At 35.9% G+C, this 25,946-nt stretch overlaps 1 non-coding gene across 1 annotated transcript; it reads right to left on the reverse strand.

The window, feature by feature from the left end:
* Positions 1-9,053: 9,053 nt before the first annotated feature.
* Positions 9,054-9,160, reverse strand: LOC121217045 (small nucleolar RNA R71). The gene has a single exon (XR_005913253.1). It is a non-coding gene; the product is annotated as a small nucleolar RNA R71 (small nucleolar RNA).
* Positions 9,161-25,946: the final 16,786 nt, after the last annotated feature.

The raw sequence follows: 25,946 nt of genomic DNA on the forward strand, positions 1-25,946 counted from the left end.
AGACCTTCGAGAGTTATATTAGTGGTCGTGTCTTCAGCATGAAGTTACCGACTTTGTGGGTAACTATCTAACTTGTCAGTAGGTTAAGGCTAAACATCAGTTACCTTCAAGGTTGCTTCAGCTAGTTAAGATTCCGCTTTGAAAGTGGGAGAAAGTGACTATGGAATTCGTTAGTGGGCTGCCCCTAACGCCAACTAAGAAGGATTCAGTATGCGTCATCGTGGATCGATTGACCAAATCTGTCCATTTCTTACCAGTTCGTACTAATTACTCGTTGTAGAAGCTGGCTAAACTGTATGTGTCTGAGATAGTGAGACTGCATGGGGTATCTATTTCCATAATATCTGATAGAGATCCTCACTTCACGTCTCAGTTCTGGAAGAAGTTCCATGAAGCTTTGGGTACAAGGTTGGACTTCAGTACTACGTTCCATCCTCAGGCAGATGGTCAGTCAAAGAGGGTGATTCAGATACTGGAGGACATGTTAAGGAGTTGTGTGATTGATTTCTGAGGCAGTTGGGAGGATTATTAGCCGTTAGCAGAGTTTGCTTATAACAATAGCTATCAGTATAGTATACAGATGGCACCTTACGAGGCATTATATGGTCGTAGGTGTCATACTCCTTCATGTTGGACTGAGTTGGGTGAGCGGAATGTTCTGGGCCCTGAATTAGTTTCTAATACCGAGGATAAAGTTAGGCTAATTCAGGATATACTGAAGGCGGCATCAAACAGACAGAAGTTGTATGCGGATCTGAAGCGTAAAGAGATTGAGTATTCTATGGGGGACTTCGTTTTTCTCAAGGTCTCACCATGGAAGAAGGTACTGAGGTTTAGACGGAAGAGCAAGTTGAGCCCTAGGTTCATTGGGCCTTACCGCATACTAAACATGTGGGACTGGTTTCCTATCAGCTAGAGTTACCTCCAGAGTTATATCGGATCCACGATGTGTTTCATGTCTCCATGTTGAGGCACTACCACTCTGATCCCACGCATGTTATTTCGGTTGAGTAGGTTGAGGTTAGACCATATCTGACTTTTGAGAAGGAGCTGGTTCAGATACTGGATCGTGAAGTAAAGGTTTTAAGGAAAAAGTCTATCCCACTGGTTAAGGGACTTTCGCATAATCACAGCTCTGAGGAGGCCATGTGGAAACCTGAAGAGGCGATGCAACAACAATACCTTCATCTGTTCTGATCAGGTAAAATTTCGAGGCCGAAATTTTTTTAAGGGGTAGAGCTGTAACACCCCAAAATCCTAATTAATTATTTTTGTATGTTTGTAACACACAAGTGTGTATCTGCTTCAGTGGTTATGTGTTCTACGAAGTGTTTAAGAAGTCTTAGGTTCAAGCCTTGACTTGTGCAAAAGTTTTGTTTTTAATATGAATAAACTTATGTCCCTAGTCAGTAGGCTTTTAAATTAATGTGAGTATAACACGATAGAATGGGCTTGCTGGTCTAAGGGATAAGTGGCGTGTTGTTGGTGCCTGAGGTTTGGGGTTCGAGTCTTGGCGATGTAGAGGAGTGTTTTATTTTTCTGGATGCCGTGTGAGTGTTTGTATGTCAGTGGAATTCTGATGCTAGTGGGCGGTTGGATTGTTTGAGGGGTGTGGGGATTGTGTAGCCAAATTCTAAGAGCATATTATGGAGAAATTTGGGGATAGGTTGAATGTTGTTCCGATTTTGAACTCCCTTTTCTTACTCAACATTTCGGCAGTGGTGTACGGTGCTTCTCATTTTTTTTCCTTGTTTTCTTCTTTATTGCTTTTTGGTTTTATTTCCCTTTATTGCCAATTTGCTATTTCCCTTTGTTGCTGATTTGATATTTCCTGTTCCCATTGATTCCTTTTCTTTTGCTAAGCTACTCATCTCAGCCTCTCTTTTCCTCACAAAAACTTTTTTCCAAATTCTTGCTATTTCTCCCTCTCACAATCGGTTCGGAGCAGTCACCATCTCCTTTTGTGCTGTTGCCAAATATTTCTTCTCTCCCCCTCTTCGGCTTTCGGTTTCTCTCTAAAAGGGGGATTGACTTTGGTGTTTCTCTGTCCCCTTGACCGAATACTTAATCTTCCCCCTCCTCCCTCTTCTGTCAATTTTCCTCTCATAAGCAGTTGGTTCTGTCTAGCGTGAGCTGGTTTCGGTTGGTAAGTCTTTTGGTAAGGACAGAAGTTATGTCTCAAACGTTGTGAGTAATGTTGTTATTAATTAATCTGTTAAGTTCCTAACATGCGGTCATATCGCATTGTAGTTGGCAGCAAAAAGTTGTAATGAACTCGGTTTACCAGTGGTATCGTAAGCTATACCTTTTTGAAGCAATAGGGGTAAGCAACATGAATGTAAGTCAACTGTTGTTGTTTTATCGGTTTGGTTCCAAGCGTGACTAATGTTGGATATGGAATTTTCATTTGTTTTAGGTGTAGTTCATCTCAAGAGGGGTTGCGTACCTAGAATCCTATCAGGTGTGTACAAACACAACTTTGGCAATGGTAATCGGCAAAAGCTAGAATAAGTGAACGTCGACGTTACACGGGCTGCGTTTGCTTGTGTGGCAGTCTGTATGATCGTTGAGGCTGCCCACGAGAGATTTCATGGGCTGAGGTCGTATTGGTACATGTTGGGTTGAAATGGGCCGTGTAGGCCCCATAAGTGAGTGGGACCCACACGATAAACAACACAGACGTGTGAAGAATATTGGACCAGGTTGTGTAGTCCACACAGCCAAGGCGATTTTTAGGTTCTGTGGGCCACACGAGCATGTGAGCCCACATGGGCCCGTAATATGGGCTTTGGGCCAATTTACACTGTTTGACTGTTAAGGTTGCGTAGGTCACCCGTGACGACTATGGAGCTACTGTTTGGTCGGTAAGTGTACCTAGTCCCCCTATATGATAAAATGACTGAAATGCACCTATGAGATGTATGATTATATTTGAGTATGCCCTTCTAAACATATTGAATACATGTATGATATTATGACATGATACATTATTTGTTGCATGGGGATGGGATTTATTGTGATTGGAGGAAGTGTACTGTACTGGCAGCTTTGCTACAAATATTGTTTATTGTCACAACCGATACTACATGGAGTGTTGGGTTGGACGGAGATGGAGTGTAAAGGCTGGTTGGGTAGGATTTGTAACACCCCAAACCCGGCCCAGACGTTATGGCCGAATTCGGCGTGTCACATTGAAGTGTTTTTCGAAAACCATGTTTTCATTGAAAACCCTTCTTGATGTAAAACTCATTGGAGCGTTATTGTAAAAATCATGTTTTAATTAAAAATATTTGAGAAGAATATTTTCGTTATAGATTAAAGTGAATGGAAGCTGTGCACCGGGTAGGAATCCAGAAAAGAGAAGGTGAGTCTATTGGACTACTTAAGTACCAAGCTCTTCATGGATCCAATCCTAGACATGCACACATCCATTGCCACACTTAAAGCATATTACTTGTCCACGAACAACAGATTAAGTTTAAGTCCATTTAAAATATTTATTTCCTTTGAAAACATTACATTGCGGAAGCTTTGCTTCGTAATCGTGATATTTTGAAAATAAGTAACTTTTATAAAACGCGCCTTAGAGCTAACCAATTTAATAACCCAAAATATTAAAAAAATAAAAAGAGCGGCCTTATTACAACTTAAACCAAAATAAAAATAATCAAAATAATAAGTGCGAAACTTATTTTAAAGAAAACAGAAACTTAACCTTCGTGGCCACTATGAATCCTGCCCAGCTCCAAGTCCACCAACTAGGGCTCACCTGCAATGATGGAAGAGAAATGGGGTGAGTTTGGAAAACTCAGTGTGTAAAGTATCCCAACCAGAGCCCAAATCAGTTCAAGCTTTACTGGGCCTAAGCCCTATTCAAAAATCAGTGTTAACTAGGCTTTAGCCCATATCAATATTAATCTGGGCCATAGCCCCTTACAGTATCAGAGTATATTGGGCCTAGCCCATATCAGTATCAATATGGGCCGTAGCCCTATTACAAGTCGAGATATATTGGGCCTTGGCCATATTAACATAGTTGGGCCCATTTCAATACAGTTGGCCCATAACAAAACAGCCTCATATGATTAATGCATGATAACCCCATCCAACCCTGCACTTGCCTCCGTCCATCCCTACACTTCCTGTGGGGAATAAATCACCCACGCTATCCCTACACTTACAGTGTTAGCACCGGTTGCGGCACTAACTATAATCTGCAGCAAAGCTGCTTATATCAGAATATGTGGCATAGCCACCAGAACGGGTTCTTCCTCCATAACATAACCCAGATCTCATGCAACAGATATACATCTCATGGCATACAACAAACAGAATCAAAATATCATGCATTTCAGTCAAAATTAACTCTAGGGGTATAACAGTCATTTTGCACCTAGGGGTAAAACGGTAATTTTCATACTTAGCGATATTTTAGTAAAATTCACTATTTTAGGGTTTACATACATCCTACAACCATTAACGTATCAACAGAAACACTTACCGAGCGTCTTTACTGAATTGGGCCTGTTGGCCCATTAACCCGTTTTCGGCCCATTAAGCCCAAATATACCGAAGTGCATGAAATTGCGCACTCTGCAATCATACCGCTTTAGATTACCAAAACTAACAAACAACCATCTCACGAGCGCTCGCACGCTCGCAAGTTCACAACATGCTGGCTTTCCGGCTTTTCGGCTTTTGCCGATCTAGTCTATGAGTGGGTGTCATTTAAAAACCTGTTTTTTGACGAAATGTTGACGAGTTCCACACATGAGTTGCCTACAATCAGTTACTAACACGTTAAACTATGAATCCATAACAACTTAACACATCAAACTCTTACCATATGTGGCCCTTAACACCTTAGGCACTAAAGTTCTTACCTTTGTCGGAAAGATGGACTAGATCTAATTCTGGTCGTTCCAAATATCCAAGCCCTCGATTAGTAGCCTTTAATCCACACTAGAGCAAAACAAATCAAATAACACCACTAAACCCTTTTAGTTTAGTCGACAGGCACCCTTTGCATATAGGGGTTTTCGGCTTTTCTTTAAATCCCAAAATAAAGAATGGAAATAAGATTCCGAGTACTTACCACCAATGATGTACTTGTCAAGAGTGTTTCAAACACTTTCCCAATCTCATATCCACAGTGAATCTAATATTAAAATGCGAGTAGAGAATAGAACTAGATATTAATTCCCGAATCACTATGACTTATGAAGGTTTCGGCTTTTGTGAGTGATCGGTTAAGGTGATTGAATGGGAGAGGTTTTTTTCTTTTATGATTGGTGAAGCAAAGAAGATGGGAAGATGACGATAAAAGAAATGAGAGGAATGGTTTAATGGCCTCGGCCAAAAATAAATGGCACTTATTTGCTATGGCCGAATGAGTGCATTTCGGTATAAATCTTCCTTTTAAATTCCAATCCCCTAAATTGCTCCTTGATTCTTGGCCAATTTCAAAGTTTGAATTTCATTCAAACTCCTAATCGCTGATCTGCAGCCTTATCCACCGCTTCATCATGCTGCAAAGAAGATTTTTGGTCAAACTCTAACTTTCCCCTACGTGAACAGAAAAATTGGAAGCCCATTGCGCGTACAACAGCTCGAACTCCAGACCTCAGTCCACCCTGGCACCTACGTCTATGCTGCTGGCAACTGCACCAGGCTTCCTTCCTTACTAATATATGGTTACAATTAAATATAAACCTTACCTGCTTCAGTCTGGCCCGCTTTAAAAATAAAACAAAATTCGCTTTCCCATGGAATCGAACTCATAACCTCACGACAAGTCTAGCACGCTACTGCCACTGCACTCAAGCTCCTCATGATGTAATCTACTCACAATTAATTATAATACTTATCTACTGCAGTCCCGGTTCGTTTAAAAATAAAACAAGATATCGCTACTTACCAAACTCGAACCCCTAACCGCATGCACACCCTTAACGCCTCCTTGCCACTTGACCACGTGCCGCTTTTGTGTCACCTTTCCTCCCATGATATTTATAAGGCCTCCTTGCAGTAAATCCTTGATTGTAAAAGAAACAACCATTGGCGCACGCCATGCCTTGAACCCAGGCACCTCCCACGCCTTCCTAGCATGCTTAGCCTCTAGGCCAAGTGCACCTCTATGCTAAAACGCTGCCCAAATTATTATTAAGGCCTACTGCCCAGATTCTCTAAGGTAGCATAAAATTAAAATTTTTCTAGAGTCTTAAACACCAAAACCACAATACTTTTATAAATATATATATATTTTTTCCCTATCTAATAATAATAATTATAATAATAATAATTTTATAAATATATCTAATAATAAAAATTTGAAATATCAATAATACAGTAAATAATAATAATAATTTTCATAAAAATTTTTCAAACATACATGCAGTAATATTTTTCTAATAATAATAATTTTATCTCATAATACTAACTAAAATTTAGTAAAATTTAAAATATCTGTAACAATAAATACAGTAAAAATTTTCTAGTAGTAATTTATTTCAAAATTTTTTACTTAAACGATAATATTTAAAACTTCTTAATTATTTAGGTTTTCTTCTATCCAAATCCCAGACTCAAGGCCCAATTCTTTCTAGGCCCAATTTTTGGGGCGCTACAGGATTTCTTGTTTGCATTACTGTACAATTACTGTCATGTAGTTGGTCTCAGGCCCAAACTGATATTGATACTGTAATGGGCTAAGGCCCTGACTGAAATTGAACCATGACTGAATGGGCTTAGGCCCAGACTGTATATGCTCACTATTTGGTTATTTGATGTGGGATTTCACACTGAGTTTTTCATAACTCACCCATCTGTTTATCTGTACAGGTAACCCCCAATCATAGGTGGATCGGTGCTGTGAGAGACTCAATGGTGGCCACACAACTGCACGTACTTCCGTATTTGATTTTTAATTTATGAGTAATTTTATTTTGGGTATTTTATTTGTAATAAGGCCTCTTTGGATTTTATTCTTATTTTGGGATTTAATTTTCTTTGGTTATATCTGCTAGTCTGAGGAACTCGAGTTTTAAAAAGAAACAACGATTTTACAAAATAAACGTACGAACGCGATTGTTTAAAAAAACTACCACTGTTAGGATGCAAGTTTAAAATGAACGACATGTTTTTAAATCATCATTAAGATCACACAATGTAACTAAATATGGAAAGGTTTTTCAACGATATCACATTTTGCGAAAAACACTTCAATGTGACATCGTCATATCCAGCCATAACGTCCAGGCTGAGTTTAGGGTGTTACAAATTATCCTTATGTACGCACTGGGAGTTCGAACCTAGTACCTCTAGGATAGGGGAATACCACTTAACCACCAAACTTAAGGCTCATTTCTTGATAATTCCTTAACATCGATAATTTTGAAGGCATTCAAAGTTTGCTTACCCTATTCTAAATATACTTCAAAATCTAAATTTAATCCCTATTTCTTTTAGCCTTAATTTTTTTATGTGACAAATCTCTCTTTTAAAAAAAAGCAGGAGTAGCGAGAGCTTCCTACAGTTTTGCCTTTATTTTCTGATTTGCACTTTGTGATTCGTAAACTTGAATGATGATGTTGAATGGTTTTATTTTGGATTTGAATGTCCAATCCATGAACTAAATCTCATTTGATTGGAATTATTTAGGTGAAATTTTACTATCATTAATGCCCATGGTCTGATTTTGGGTAGATTATTGTTTCACTCGATTTGTGATTATGTTAAATGCATGCATGCAAGCTCTAGACATAGATGATTGTATGGTATGTTGTTAGATCTAATTTAATTCTAAAAAGATTAAATAAATTGGATTATTATCAGTTAATATAGGCAAGTATTCCAAAGAATATTCATAACACTCTAGACGTAGAAGTTGCGACATGTACTAGGAAAAGAATAATAGTCTGGATATCATTTACGAATTCTGTAAACATACAAAATCTCAAAATGACAACTTAAAGCTGGCTTTTGAAAGAAGCAAACTATAGCAGTGAATCCCTGAACAGTAGAATGGTCAAGATTTTGCCATGGCATTATTATGAGATGAAAATAAAACTTGAATAATTCCAACCTTAATCATTGAACAGTACAAATCCTCCCCACTTATTCTTTGAGAATTGTCACAGTATTTCAATTGCCCTAGCATTTTTTTCATTCATAATTTATTTTATTATTCCATTCATTAATTTTGTTCATCAATTTATCATTTGTTTCTTTTCAACAGTTTAATTAGTCAAATTCATAGTAATAGCAAAACAAATTTTTTAATCAATTCCGATCCTTATGGAGACAATACTCACTCATCACTTTATTACTTGATTCGACGTGTATACTTGTACATTCGCATTACACATTTACACGCGACAAGGTTTTGGCGCCGTTGCTGGGGATGGACAACATTGGTGAAAATTTGGTGTGTTATTACCTCTTTAATTTTTCTAGTTTAGAATATTAGTTGTTTTGATTTTTGTTTTTTAGGATTTTTGTTAGTGCATGAGTAGAAATATTTCTGCACCTGAAGAGTATTCTTTTGATCCAAAAATTAAGGGAACCTTGAGAAGAAGGAGAAAAGAATTGCGAGAAATAGAAAGAATTAGAAATGATCAAGTTAGGAAAGAGCCATCACATCAGAATGGAAGGGATGTTGATATTCCTCAAATAATAGATGACAGAAACAGACCCATCAGAGAACATGTAATGTCGATCTTGGATGATCTAAATCCAGGAATTGTCAAGTCGCATATTTAAACTCAACATTTCGAGTTAAAGTTGGTGATGTTTCAAATGTTACAAACTATAGGGTAGTTTAGTGGATTGCCAACGGAAGATCCACGGTTGCACTTAAGACTCTTTTGGAAGTTTGAGATTCATTCAGATAGCAGGGTGTTCCTGAAAATGCCCTGAGACTAAAGTTATTTCCTTATTCATTGCCAGATCGTGGCAGAACATGGTTAAATGCATTGTCATTAGGTACGGTGGCATATTGGAATGAACTTTGTCATAGCTTTCTACTAAGATATAATCCTTCAAACACGAATACTAGATTGAGGAACGATATTACGTCCTTTTGGCAATCTGGGGATGAAACATTATATGAAGCATGGGAGCGATTTAAGGCGTCAATTAGAAAATGCCTAATGCATGGTTTTCAACATTGGATGAAAATGGAAATGTTTTACAATGGATTGAATGCGAAAAAAAAGTATGGTGGTTGACGCATCTACCAATGGGACTTTGCTCGATAAATCATATAATGAGGCATATGAAATTCTGGAGAGGATAGTAAACAACTATTATCAATACTCCACCACAAGAGTAGGTACTAGTAGAAGAGTTACTGGAGCAATGGAACTTGATGCAATTACTTTCCTAACAGTTCAAGTATCATCTTTAACGAATATGATTAAAACACTAAAAAGACCAGTTGTAGTGCAGGAAATTAAAACAGTTGAATTAGCATGTGATTATTGTGGAGAATATCATGTTTTGATGAATGCCCCTCAGACCCAGCCTCAGTTTATTATATGAGAAATTTTAATTGCAACAACAACAACCGATATTCCAATACATATAATTCAATGTGGAAGCAATATACCAATTTTCAGTTGGAGTAATCAAGGGGTAGGAAATTCCAGTAATGCTCTTCGACAGAATGTTGTGAGTGCACCACCTAGATATAATTAGCCCATGCCACAACAAAATACTCAGCAAAATTTAGCTTCAAGTTCTTCATCTATTGAATCTCTATTGAAGGAATACATGGTTAAGAATGATGTTATCATTCAAAGTCAAGTTGCATCTGTAAGAGCTTTAGCAAATGAAGTGGGGCAAATTGCCAAAGAATTAAGCTCAAGACTACAATGAGCACTTTCGAGTGATACTAAAAATTCACGATCTCAAGGGAAGGAACAATGCAAAGCCATTACACTTAGAAGTGGTACCTAGCTACCAGGAATTGTTAATGACACCACTATTGAAGAAAGTAGTTCAGATTTCACAAATAAGAAGAATTTAGAACCAATAGTGGAGCAGGCTACAAAAGAAAAGAGCAATCAGAAAAATGTTGAAGCAGATTCATCTTGTATTTGCCAATAAAAATGCCACAACAAAACAGTCTCAACAAATGGAATGAAGGCTACTGCCACATTTTCCCTAGCTTTTCCAAAAATCTAAGTAAGATTTCAATTCAAGAAATTCTTGGATGACCTGAAGCAATTACATATCAACATACCATTGGTGGAAGCATTGGAAGAAATGTCCAACTATGTGAAATTCATGAAAGATATCTTATCAAAGAAGAGACAGTTAGGGGAGTTTAAAATTTTCGCTCTTACTGAAGGGTGTACAACAATGCTGAGAAACAAATTGCCACCAAAACTAAAGGATCCAGGGAGTTTTACAATACCTTCCTCTGTTGAAAATCATTATGTAGGAAAACCATTATACGACTTAGGTGCAAGTATAAATCTAATGCCTATGTCTATTTTTAGGAAGCTGGGAATAGGGAAGGCGAGACCTACAACTGTCACATTGTAATTAGCAGATAGTTCATATGCAAATCCAGAAGGTAAAATCATGGATGTGTTGGTAAGAGCTGACAAATTTATTTTTTCAGTAGATTTTATTATTTTGGAACGTGAGGCTGATAGAGAGGTACCAATCATACTTGGGAGACCTTTTCTAGTAATTGGTAGAACATTAATCGATGTACAAAAAGGTGAATTAACAATGAGAGTTAATGATCATCAGATAACCTTTAATGTTTTTGATGCTATGAAGTTTGCAGATACAGATGAACAATGTCAACTGTTGAGATTGTTGATATAATAGTTTAGGAAGAATTTTCAAAATTTTATCACAATAATTCTAATAATGATGCAGACTCATTTGAGTTAATAGAAGCAAAAATGATTGAAGAGCTTGGTGAACTGATGGAAGCTAAGCAAATTTAGAATGGATCAAGGAGAAGTTTTGAATCATTAAATTTATCAGACCGTTCTTTTGAACCTCTTCAACCATCTATAGAAAATTCTCCTACATTGGAATTGAAGTATTTTCTAGTACATCTGTAGTATTCTTACTTGGGAGATAACAACACATTGCCAGTAGTTATCTCTACGGCATTGACATTAGATCAAGAGGCTCAATTGTTGAAAGTTCTAAAGAAATCTAAGAAGGCATTGGGGTGGATGATTGCAGTTATCAAAGGAATCAGTCCAGCACTCTACATGCAAAAGATTGCAATGGCAAATCTATCGAGCAGTAGAAAGACTAAATCCCATTATGAAGGAAGTTGTCAAAAAGGAAATTATCAAATGGCTGGATGCTGGAGTTATATGCCAAATTTCTGATAGTTCTTAGGTAAGCCCTGTTCAATGTGTACCTAAAAAAAGAGGCGTCACCATGATAAGCAATGATAACAACGAACTCATTCCTACTTGTACTATCACGGGATGGAGGGTTTCTATGAACTATTGGAAACTCAACAAAGAAACAGGGAAGAACCATTTTCATCTACTATTTATCGACCAAATGTTAGATAGATTAGCAGGAAAAGCATTATATTGTTTTCTAGATGGTTATTCGGGGTACAACCAAATTGCCATAGCTCATACTAATCAAGAAAAGACCACATTCACATGTCCTTATGGAACTTTTGTGTTCCGATGAATGCCATTTGGATTATGCAATGCCACTGCACCATTTCAGGGTTGCATGATGGCAATATTTTTTGAACATGGTGGAGAAATTTTTATAAGTTTTTATGGAGGACTTCTCAATGTTTGGAAATACTTTTGAAGACTGTTTAAAAAACCTATAGTTTTTTATCGGTGTGAAGAAACCAACATTGCTCTCAATTGGGAGAAATGCCACTTCATGGTCTGTGAAGGCATTGTTTTGGGACATAAAATTTTGCAGAAAGGGATTGCTATAGACAAAGCGAAAATTAAGGTTATTGAGAAATTGTGTAACACCCCTAACCCGTATCTGTGGCCGAAATAGGGTTACGGAGCATTACCGGAGTTTTCAAAACAAACAAAAATAAATTTTAAACTTTTCAAATCAAATCAATAAAAAAATTAAAACCAAGTCAAAATATACATATTGTCCCTTATACAAGCCCTCGAGGGCCTAAAAATGTGTTAGAAACAAGTTGGGACTAAATCGAAAACTCATAGAATTTTTTAAAAAACAGTGAAAATTTTCAACACTGTAGGGGTCATACGGCAGTGTGACTGACACAGCGAAGAGACACGTCCGTGTCTCAGGCCGTGTAGGCATTCGAAGTAGAGACACATGGCCGTGTTCTAGCCCGTGTCCGAGGCTGTATAACTCATTGAATTAGTTCACACGACCAAGCCATGTACCCTTCAAAATAACCTCACACACCCGTGTACCAGGCCATATGCTAGGCCGTGTAACAACTTGACTTGCAACCCTTTGAAAGCTATAAGGGACACACAGCCGTGTCACCTGGCCATGTTTCATACACGGCTGAGACACATGCCCGTGCCTCTGCTTGTGTGGACAAAAATAGGCCATTTTACAAGTCATTTTTCTCACCCAACTAGGCATGTACCTACGACCAAAAATGCACATATATGAAAGTCCTCACAAGGCCCCAAAACCATGCATATTCTAACTATATATGTAACACCCCTAACCCTATCCATCACCGAAATAGGTTACGAGGCATTACCAGACTTATAGCACAATTCAGAGCATTAATTTGTCACTAAATCAACTCATTTCAATCAAAGTCATTCATTTACACTTGTAACATGCTTATGTTAAGCATAAATAACTTAAAACATGCATTCAGAACTAAATCGATAACATTTGAAAACTTTGGGAAACTTAGAAATTTTTCTCAAATAAAGAGGTCACACGCCCGTGTGCCCAGGCCGTGTGCCTCAAATGGCCACTAGACACGCTCGTGTCATAAGCCGTGTGGAAACAGGGCATACATACTGACTTGGGTCACACGGCCGACCACACGACTATGTGTCCAAGTCGTGTAACACATTGACTTATTTTAACTAAGCTTCAGTAGACTCATGGTCGAATCACATGCTCGTGTGCTCAACCGTGTGGACGAGAAATAGGCTTATTTAAGCCACTTCTCCTCACTCAAATACAATCACTTATAAGCATAAATATAACACCATACTCTTATTCAATTTGGCAACTAGAACAACCATATCAAAAACAAATTATGTGCCATCAAACACATACCAAACCAATATGACTTGTGAGCCAATATATGCATATAATGTATTCAATAATTCAAACAATTTGCATATCTTCATCTCATCAACTACTTGCCAAAACATGTCATATTTAATATACATATACATACCCAATATTTAACCAAGTTAAGCCAAATCACATGGCTTAAACACATCAATGCATATAAGCTTCAATAGCTAAAATAACTCACACATCTCATATCATCAACTAGCCTATACATGCCATATTACCAATTTTAAAGAGTTCAAAAATACCTAATCAACTCAATCTTTGTTGGCTTCCAACCCGAACGAGCTTTCAAAACACTGTAAAAAAATACAGAAAATAAACAGAGTAAGCTAATAAGCTTAGTAACCTCGTATGACTAGTATGTATTATATACTATTAATTCAGAATTAGAGGAGCATGAGGACATATAAATCAGCTCCGTCAAAATCAACACGTAATACAATAACAAACTGGTAATTCCTGTATGTATTCATTAGTTTTCACTTACATATCATATGAAATTATGAAATATCACTTCCTTGTCGAGCATGTCACTTATACCTGAACTGATTCATATCATCATTTCAATTCTCGTACCGTTATCTTCTCCGTTGAACCATGGAAATAGCATCGAACATTCTGTATCTTGCACACTAATGGGCATATGTGTGGTTAAACCACCTATATCTCGATTCACATATATAACATTTGTTCGTACATCATTAAAACCTATATTAACATTTCAATACAATCCAACCAAATTTTCCAAATGCATAGGCATATAAAATCATCAATATCATGTAATTCACATAACATTATGGCAATTCATTTCTATTTGTATAAATTGTAATTCATTCATATAACCAGTAGTTCATCCGTATAAACAATAGTTCATCTATATAAAAACAAATCTTATTCATACAATCAGTAACAATAATTATGCCCGCTGAACATATTAGAATATCGAAGAATAATCAGGTGATACACTATAAGTGTATTAATCGGTAATTCGTCAATTCATTATCATTTATGCTCTTTCAAGCCATGATCGGTAAGCTCCTTGTAACACTCCTTACCCGTATTCGACGCCGGAATAGGGTACGAGGCATTACTGGAACACATACGATTGTTAACTTATTAAACCGAGTCATAAAATTTCATTCAATTTAAAATCATTCATACACATGCATATCGTCCCTTATACGGGCCTACAAGGCCCAATACATACTTTGGAAGTGGTCTGAGACTAAACTGTGAATTTTGGAATACATTAAAAAATTTCTTGAAAATAGGGGTATACGCCCATGTCCAAGGCCGTGTTCTTCACACAACCATTCACATGCTTCACTTTCCATAATTAATCATTACACACTCATTCAACAAATTCATGCAAGCTTGCACATCCACAAAATGCAACATCATAAACATATAACTTAACTAATATTATAACTTAACTAATATTAGCCATCCTCAATGGCCTTACACAAAATGAACTATCAAATATTATAGGCCAACTCATAATAACATATACACATAATCAAGTCCCTATACATGCCATGGACTTAAAAAAATACTTGAAGATCATTAATACTATACCAATCAATAACTTGTTAGTGTGATAGAATCTCCGATGACCTCCAACTCGAGCGAGCATCTGTGACACTATAGGAAAAAGGAAAGGAAGGGGGTAACCATTATTGCTTAGTAAGTAGGTATGTAAATGATAAGTAATCTATTAACATGCTTTTATAAATCTTCACAATCTGTTCTCAAGATAATACAATCATAATTGCACATAGTTCCACTATTTATTCATGTTCATCTCAAGCTATCTACTTGAGTCATAGTCACTAAATTCTTTATATCTTGAGATACAGAACTCTAAATTGAGATTCGCTAATTTTCCTGAAACTAGGCTCAAATATCTTCTTACCATAAAATTTCCATAATTTTTGGTTTAGCCAATAAGTACAGTTTATTCTTTAAAGTCACCCCTATTTTGCTATCCAACAGTTCCGACCCCTCTTCACTAAAAATTAATTATCTCTTCGTACAAGATTTGGATAATGTCCTATTTGTTTCTTTCAAAAATAGACTCATTAAGGATTTTAAGCATATAAATTATAACCCATAATTATTTTTGTACAATTTTTAATGATTTTCCAAAATCAGAACAGGGATTCCAAAATCATTCAAACTCTATCTCACAAAAATTCAAATATCTCATACTATGAAATTCTTTTGCTTACACCATTTCTTTTATATGAAAATAGACTCAATAATATTTTTTTTCATATCTTATTCAACTTCTAATTTGTTTTTCACCATTTTCTGTGATTTTTCAAAGTCACACTACTGCTGCTGTCCAAAACTGTTTTATTACTAAAATTTTCAATTACGCCTAGTCATTTCCCGTTGAACACATCGGAATAATAATGGATGCCCGGTGGCTTGCACATTCACAAAGTGGCCTTCACATGGTACCACACTTGTGACCAAAGCTATATTTTACACATAGTGGCATGCACTTAGTACCACACATGTGATTGAAGCTATCGGGTACCCATAGTAGCCTGCACTTAGTACTACACATGCAACCTAACCATCTGGTAGACGTAGTAGCCTGCACTTAGTACTACACACGTGACCTAAAACCATTTTAAATACATAGTAGTCTATACATAGTACTAGACATGTGTTCTCACAACTGATCATTCATATCTTTTCTATTCCGAAAGTCCAACTGGGAAATTCCTCACTTTTCAACATTTTACCAATTCATCCATAATCAATTTCAGTTCATAATTTACATCAAGTGATCATTCAATATGCAACCACCTCTCATATAATAACAAAATATTATAACATAAGTAAAAACGATATATTATTTACATACAAACTTACCTTGGTAGCACAATCGGTGAAAAGGACTTATTCGTCACATTATTTATTTTCCTCCCGTTCTAAGTCCGAATCTCGCTTTCCTTGATCTATAACAACACATTTAACTCATTTATTCATCTTTCTACTCAAATTAGCCTAAATTCACATTTTGGAAAAATTTACATTTTTGCCCCTAAACTTTGTCATATTTACACTTTTACCCCTGGCTCGTAAAATGATTTTTATTCAATTTACTTGTATTTTAAGACTAGTTGAACCATTTTTGTAACTATAGCAGTCTACAATTTCCATTTATTCACACACTTACACACATTTTACAACTTTTTACAAACTAGTCTTTTTTGACAATTTCACCGAAAATCACTTAGTAAAAGTCATTTATTACACACCGAGCATTAAACATAAAAAAACATGCATGTCATCCATGGTTAAATTTTTAAACACAAACCCTAGCTCAAAATAATGGTGAAAATAGCTAAACCGAGCTACGATGATCTCAAAAATGTAAAGAACATTAAAAACAGGGTTAGAACAGACTTAAAATCGAGCTTGGAAGCTTGAAAAACCCTAGCCATGGTTTCCCCTTGTGAAATTCAACCATAGCTTAAAGATGGACACAATTTTGCTTTGATTTTAGCTTTTTAATTCTTTAAATTACTAAATGACGAAAATGCCCCTAACTTAAAAATATTCTACTTCACCTATTTCATGTCCATTTTTGTCCAAAAAATTATCCAATGGTCTAATTAAATTTAGGGTCCTCCAACTTAAAATTTCATAAGAATTGGACACCTCTAGCATGTAGAACTCAACTTTTTCACTTTTTACAATTTAGTCCTTTTGACTAAATTGAGTGGCCAAACGTTAAAATATTCGAACAAAATTTTCACGAAATCATTTCATTAAATTGTAGACTATAAAGTATAATAAAAATAAATTCTCACGTCGAATTTGTGGTCCTAAAACCACTGTTCCGACTAGGCCCAAAATTGGGCTGTTACACTCCTCTTAAGCTAATGAACAGTAAGCTCTATTGAGCTGAAACGGTAAGCTCTATCGAGCTGAACAGTAAGCTCATACGAGCTGAAACGGTAAGCTCCAATGAGCTGAAAACAGTAAGCTCTTATGAGCTAATATATCTGTAAGCTCATATGAGCTGTGGTGAGTCCGCAACAAATGCAGGAGCTCGACCAAAACAGTAACCCTAGTGACATGTCTATCGTATTCTACGATTTCCTAAAGTTCGAACAGGGCTCAGTATTATCCAACTTCATCATTTAAGCATTTAATGATCAATAATTCAATTTATCAAATCATATACATTCAATTCAATTAAATATATACATTTAAATACTCAATCTGCATACTCAATGCATATGATCATTCTGAATCCGTGTAACCTATATAACATTTGTGACATTTCACTTCCATTAATGTAAACAGTAATACAATCATATAACTGGTAATTTGAATTTCAAGTGGACTATTTATTCAACTTATACATATACATTTTAAACAATTACATGTATTTAATAATTTGATTCTAGCTATACGAACTTACCTCGAATTGCTCGAATAAAACTATTGGCTATCTGTCTACTTTTCATTTTCCTCGATCTAGTACCGGTAATTGTTTATCTTGATCTATATATAATATCAAATTCAGCATATTAACTTTCCTTTCTATTCAATTTGACACTATATACACATTTTGGCAAAATTACACTTTTGCCCCTAATGTTTTACTTTTTTACAATTTAGTCCAAAAATACAAATTCATACAATTCAACATCAGCCCATGCTAACCAAATTTTCCTTATATTCATATCAGCCCATTTTTCACATTAATTCATACATTTACCCATGGATTTTACAAATTTCTCAATTAAATCCATAATTGACATTTTTGTCAAAAATGACTTTATAAAACTTGTTAATCTAACTTCAAACTTTAATAATCTATCATAAAACATCTTAACAGCCAAGCATTCAACAATGGCATCATTCAAAATCTATAACAGTTTCAAAAACGAAGATACTGGCTAGCTAAATTAAGCTGAAACGAGCTTAAAAACGTAGAAATCATTAAAAACCGAGCAAAAAATCGTACCTAAATGAGCTTGAGAAGCTTGGCCAAACATAAAGCACTCCCATGGCTGGTGTCTTTTTCATTTTTTTGTGGAAAAATAATAGGTAGAAGATGACACCTTTATTTAATTTATTTTTACTTTACTAATTACCAAATTACAAATTTAACATTAAAAATCCATTCAATTTACAACATTACCAAACCATTTTCAGCCATTAACTCATAATTGGATTAATTAACACATAAGGACTTCCTATTTTAAATTCTATAGCATTTAAACACTTTTAGCTAATAGAGCACTACTTTTACGCTTTACGCAATTTAGTCATTTTTATCAAATTAAGTACTTAAACGGTAAAATTTCTTTACGAAATTTTTATACTAGCATTCTATCATGCTGTAAAACTTATTAAAATAATAAAATAAATATTTTGACTTTGGATTTGTGGTTCCGAAACCACTGTTCTGATTTGACTCAAAAACGGGCTATTACAATATACATATGGTATAATCTCAGACAACCAAATGCCCTTAGGCACCTCAAATGACAATATATAAACTTGTCTAATCATGTACTCAATTTGACCAAAAAAATCAACTAGCTTATAGGCATATTTGCATCAATACATGCCATTTAGCCTATATACTAAAACATACCAAAACTCATCAAATGGTACCAAACATGCCATTCAACCACAAAGTACCAATGCATAACATTTCCATCAAGTTACAAACCATATATATAATATACATATTCAAACCATAATTTCATTTTCCATAACTCAAACATATCAAAGCCAAAATATTAAGGCTCCTTATATACATACCAAAATATACCATTTCACCAACAAAATGCCAAAACACAAGCCAAGCAAAATGGTCATTTCAACAACCAAAACACTTGGCCAACATTAGCCAAAATACCTATACATACCATTATAACCGAAATTAAACATTCGAAAGTATCGAAAGGGCCGATGGATAGTGTGATATAGCTCCGATAAGCTTCCAACCAGAATGAGCTTCCAATTCACTATAAAACACAGAAAAATAACACAGAGTTAGCATTTAAGCTTAGTAAGTCCGTATAATATAGAATTTAACTTACCATTTAGTCACAAAATAGGTAAGTAAACATTGTAGATACCAACATAATTTAGCCAAATGCCTAAGCACATATACATCAACCATGTTAGCCATGTAAATACATATATATAAACCAATAATCATGGATGAGCAGAACAATTGATTAATTTCATATATGTGTATCATCCAATTCAATTTTCCATATACCATGTAACAACATTTCCATGTAATTCATATATGTCCCTGTAATAGTCCGTATTGAACTCTTCCCATTTCACATCAGAATATTGCCCGTTGGATACCCAGGATAACTCCCACATAGTGTGCTAACTCATATAACTGTAATCCATCAAATCCTGTACATGTATGCTCACACTAGCTGTGAATCGATATGCTCACACGAGCTGTAAATTAGTATTCTCACACGAGTTGTGGGTCAGAACGTAGCTATACAATGCTGCTCACACGAGTTGTGGAGTATCTACAACACATGCCAGACCTCAGCTATTGGTAGGACGTTTAGGACCAGCACTCGAATCATGTAAACCCTAATGACATGTGATTTGTATCCTACGAATTCCTAATGTACAAATGGGGCTTGGTAATAGTCGTATGTCGTTGGATATGCAACCGATATATATGTATAGCAATTTACAATACAAGTGTAATTCAACTAAAACATATATGCACCATTTAATTACACGAACTTACCTCGATGAGTATATGTAAATACGTAGGCATTTAATCTGAGACTTTCTCTTTGTCCCGATCTAAAGCCATACGAGGTTTGTCTTGATCTATACGGATAAATTGAACTCAATTTAATATATATTTCATTCAATGTAACCCAAATCATATTTTGGAAAAATTACCATTTTGCCCCATATACTTTTAATTTCTTTGCAATTTAGCCTCTAGCTTATAAAAATGGAAATTCATGAAATTCCATCATAGCCCACTATAATTAAATATCAATTAGGTCCCTAAAAAGCCCTATATTTCATTTATTTCACAATTTCACTATGTAAAATTTTCTATTTTTCAACTTAATCCCTATTTGACATTTTCATAAAAAATCTCTTTACAAAAATTGTTTATCTAATAAAAACTATCCATTTTCTATCATAAAACATCAAAAATCATGTATATTAATTAATGGTAAAACCCTAATAGTCTAACAGTTTCAAAAATTAGTCCCTGGGCTAGCTAGATTAAGCTACAATGATCCCAAAAACGTAGAAATCAAAAACATAACAACAATACATACATAATCAAACATACAAGGGTGGCCGAATGTTAAGCTTAGAAATTGCTTCCAAACCCTAAATGTTTGGTTGAAAGTGATGAAAGAAAGATGATACTTAATTTGGTTTTATTTAATATTAACTTTATTTACTAATTATTTAACTAACCTTAAAAATTAATCAAAATTTCAATAATGTCAAACCATGCTCGTCCATTAACCATATAAATGGTTTAAGATTCTATATCTATTTAATACCTTTATCTACTAGTACTCAACTTTTTCACTTTACGCGATTTAGTCCTTTTTATCAAATTGAGCATGTAAACGGTAAAATTTCTTAACAAAATTTTTATATGGTACTACTATCATGCTGTAGGAAATAAAATAATAATAAAATAAATTTTTTGTCTTCAAATTTGAGGTCCCAAAACCATTGTTCTGATTTCATTGAAAACGAGCTGTTACAACTCTGCCCCCTAAAGGGATTTTCGTCCTCGAAAATCTTACAAGAAAAGAGGCTTGGATATTGCTTTCTCATAGCTTCCTCAGGTTCCCAAGTGGCTTCTTCTATTCCATGTCGTTGCCAGAAAACTTTTACTAAAGCTATGTTCTTGCTTCTCAATTCTTTCACCTCTTGTGCCAAAATTTTGGTTGGTTCCTCACTGTACGACATATCAGGTTGAATCTCAACATACGTCGGGGAGATAACATGTGACGGGTCAGGTAGATACCATTGTAACATAGACAAATGGAAGACATTATGAATCTTTTCTAATTTTGACGGTAAAGCTAATGGATACGCAACATGTCCAATTCTTTTAGTAATGTCAAATGGCCCGATAAATCGCAGACTTAGCTTCCCTTTGCGATTGAACCGAAGAACTTTCTTCCAAGGTGATACTTTCAGAAACACTTTATCGCTGACTTGAAATTCTATGTCTTTACTTTTAAGATTCGCATATGATTTTTGTCGATCTGAAGCTGTTTTCAAACTATCTCAGATCACTTTTACTTTTTCTTTAGTCTCATGAATCAAATCAACCCCTTGTATCTTTTCCTCATTGAGCTAGGTTTAGTATAACAGAGTTTGGCATTTATGACCATATAAAGCTTCATACGATGCCATTTTTATGCTCGATTGAAAATTGTTGTTGTGCGCAAATTCAACCAATGGTAAATATTTCTCCTAGTTACCTTTGAACTCTAAAACACAGCAACAAAGCATATCCTCGAGAATCTGAATTACTCGCTCAGACTGACCATCGACCTGAGAGTGAAATGCAGTGTTAAAATGGAGCCACATACCTAGAGCTTCTTGTAACTTTTTCCAGAATCATGATGTAAACAGCAGATCTCTATCCGAGATGATGGAAATTGGCACCCTGTGCAATCTGACAATCTCAGAAAGATATAACTCAACTAATCTTTCAAGGGGAAATTCATATGTATCAAAATAAAATGTGCTGGCTTCGTCAAACGATCAACAACAACCCAAATGGCATCTTTCTTTTTCAGAGATAGGGGTAAACCCGATACGAAGTCCACAGTAACTCAATCCCATTTTCACTCCGGTATCATCACTGGATGTAACAATCTAGAAGGTACCTGGTGTTTAGCTTTAACTTGCTGACATACCAAACATCTAGATACAAAATCAGAAATCTTACGTTTCATTCCCGGCCACCAGTACATCTGTTTCAAATCACTGTACATCTTATTACTTCTAGGATGAACATACAAGCTACTGTAAGCTTCCTGCAAGATTCTCTAAATAAGCTCTGTGTTCTTCGATACACAAATTCTACCTCTGAATAATAAACAACCATTGGATCCTATCTGAAATTCTAAATCGGTAGTCGACTCACACTATGCCTGTTTAGCTAGCAAACTCAACATCACATTTTTGAGCTTCGCAAATCTGTTGTAAAAACATCAGTCTAGCTTTCAACTCGGCTAAGATCCAGCCATTGTTAAATAATGTCAGTTGCGTATTCATTGCTTGTAGAGCAAATAAAGACTTTCTGCTAAAAGCATCAGAAACCACATTCGATTTTCCTGGATGATAATCAATGATCAACTCATAATCTTTTAATAGTTCGAGCCATCTGCGCTATCTCAGATTCAAATCTTTCTGTGACATTGAATACTTCAAACTCTTATGATCGGTAAAAATATGACATTTTTTGCCGAACAAATGGTGTCGCCATATTTTCAATGCAAACACAATAGCTGCCAAGTCTAGGTCATGTGTTGGATAATTCTTTTCGTGCTGCTTTAACTATCTGGAAGCATAAGCTATCACTTTGCCTTCCTGCATCAAAACAAAGCTTAAACCATTTAAAGATGCATCGCTAAAAATCACAGACTCTTTACCCTATTCAATCTGAACTAGAACTGGTGCCTCGGTCAACAGTGTTTCAACTGATTGAAACTTTGCTGACATTTTTTGGACCATTCAAATTTCACATCCTTCTGTAATAGTCGTGTCATTGGTGTAGCTATCGTCGAGAACCCTTTGATGAATCTTTGGTAATACTAGCTAATCGCAAAAAACTTCTGACTTAGGATGTATTTCTCGATGGTTTCCAGTCAAAAACTGCTTACTCGAATCAACCATGATGCCTTCAGCTGATACTATATGTCCCAGAAAACTGACTTCTTAGAGCCAAAACTTACATTTGCTAAATTTGGCAAACACTTGTTTATCTAGCAGGGTTTGTAACACAATTCTCAAATGTTCAGCATCCTCGAACTAGTCTTGTGAATATATCAGAATGTCTTCAATAAATACCACAACAAATATTTCTAAAATGGTCTGAAGATTCTATTCATCAAATCCATAAATACTTCAAGTGCATTAGTTAAATCAAACGGCATCACAAGAAATTCATAGTGTTGTACCTAGTTCTGAGTGTAGTTTTTGGCACATCCAAATCTTTAACTCGAAACTAATAGTAGCCAGAACGAAGATCAATCTTCGAGAATACTGTGGCACCTTTCAATTGATCAAATAGATTGTCAATACGAGGCAGTGGATACTTGTTCTTGATTGTAACCTTGTTGACCTGTCAGTAATCAATGCACAATCTCATCAATCTATCCTTTTTCTTAACAAACAGAACCAGTGCACCCCAATGTGAAAAACTAGGTCGAGCAAAACCCCTTTTTGTCAATTTTTACAGCTATGCTTTCAACTCTTTTAACTCAGTAAGAGCCATTCTGTAAGGTGCTATCGATATTGGTGATGCCCCTAGTACTAGTTTAATAGCAAACTCAACCTCTCTGATTATCACTAACCCCGATAACTCTTTTAGAAAAACATCAGGATCAGATACTTTAGTGTCCAACACATCAGTAAGGTAAGCATTGCAACCTTTTCTCACATATTTCTGTGCTGACATAGTTGATATAACAACAGGCAACCCACTCAAACTATCTGATTCAATATGAAGCATCTCACCATTCTAACATTTCAATACAATAAGCTTTTGTCTACAGTTTACAACAACGTCATGTAGAGTTAACCAATCCATGCCCAAAATCACGTTAAATTCATCAAATGGTAATAACATCAAATCAGCCGAAAAACTATAACCCCGATTCATTAAAGGACAATTCTTGCAAGCTTTATCAACTAACACATACTGACCTAGGGGGTTCGATACTTTAACTAGGAATTTAGTGGACTTAACAGGTAAATTCTTAATAGTTACTAAATTCGTGCAAACATAAGAATGGGTTGATCCCGGATCAATCAAAGTAGTAACTTCAATATCAAAAATAGAGAAAGTACTGGTAATAACATCTGGCGCAGAAGCATCCTCTCGTGCTCGAATAGCATAAGTCCTAGGTGGTGCTCGTGCCTTAGATCTCATAATAGAGTCTTTCATTACACCACGGCTACCACTCACATTTCCAGAATTACAAAGTGGTCTACCTCTCGTAGTTGTGTTGCTCAATCTCGTAGTTTGAACTTTCTCTTTCTCAGATTTCTCTGGGCAATCTCTAAGATAGTGATCGAAGGAACCACAACTTAAGCATGCCCTACTCTTCAGTCGACATTCACCATAATGTGGTCTTGTACAGTGCCTGCACTCAGGCCTAGCATCTCTGACATTACCCACACTCGCTACAGATGTAACCTGGGATTTTAGGCTAGAGCGTCGGTTACCTATGTCTTTACTAGAATATCCTACAGAAGCTATAAAAAGGTTGTGATGTTCTTTAGATCTCTTTGATCCTAACTGATATGACTTCCCAATCGATCTCTTTCTCGAGTCTCTAGCTTCAAAATTAGCATGTCTTTTCTCTTTCTCAGCTCCTTGGCCTTATGTGCTTGGCCAACTAATACAACGAATTCTTTCAGCTCAAGAATTCCAACTAATAGCTATATGTCTTCATTTAACCCTTCTTCAAACCTTTTACACATAGCAGTCTCAGTCAGAATACATTACTACCCATATTTACTTAGTTTGACAAATTCTAGCTCGTACTCTATTATAGACATACAACCCTGTTTGAGCTCGAGAAATTCTTTACGTTTCTGATCCAGAAATCTCTCACTAATGTATTTCTTTCAAACATCGGTTTGAAAGAATTCCCAAGTGATCTGCTCTCTCGGCATAACAAAAATCAACGTGTTCCACCACTGGTAAGTCGAATCTTTCAATAATGATATCGCACACTTAAAACACTTGGCCGGTGAACAAGATAATTCATCGAAAACTCTGATTGTATTATTTAAAAAGAATTCAGCTCTCTCAGGATCATCTTTAGCAGTACCTTTGAATTCCTCAGCATTACACTTAAGAATCTTATCAACAGGTGGCTTACTGGCACGTAATGGTTCCACACCTTGAGGAATAACGGGGACCGGTTGAGTAACAGGAGAGGGTGGAGATCGTTGAGTGGCCATGTTCATCAATACGAACTCGGTGAATGATTCACTTCTCATCTTGAAGAAGGTTGTCTTAGCCTCTCCTCCCCGGGCCTCGGATATGGGCCTCGTAATGCTCGATGCTATTTCGTGAATGGAGGATTGAGTGTTACTTTTTACTTCATCGAAGTTAGCTCGATTGGATGTCATTGCTATAAGAAAACATGTTTTAAAAAGGTCAGGAGTGTAACACCCCTAACCCGTATCCATCACCGAAACAGGGTTTCAAAACATTACTAGACTTTTAGAAAAAATTTTAGATAATTCTCGTAAATTACAATTCATTAACTGATATCATTCAAAATGTCCCTTGATTAGACCTTCAAGGCCTAATACGAGTATTAGAATCAAGTCAGGACTAAATCGGGAGCTCTAAAAATTTTCACGAAATTTCAAAAATTTTCCAATGTGCAGGGCTCACACGCCCTTGTGGT

Source organism: Gossypium hirsutum, chromosome A02 (genome assembly GCF_007990345.1).
Source record: "Gossypium hirsutum isolate 1008001.06 chromosome A02, Gossypium_hirsutum_v2.1, whole genome shotgun sequence".
NCBI lineage: Eukaryota > Viridiplantae > Streptophyta > Magnoliopsida > Malvales > Malvaceae > Gossypium > Gossypium hirsutum.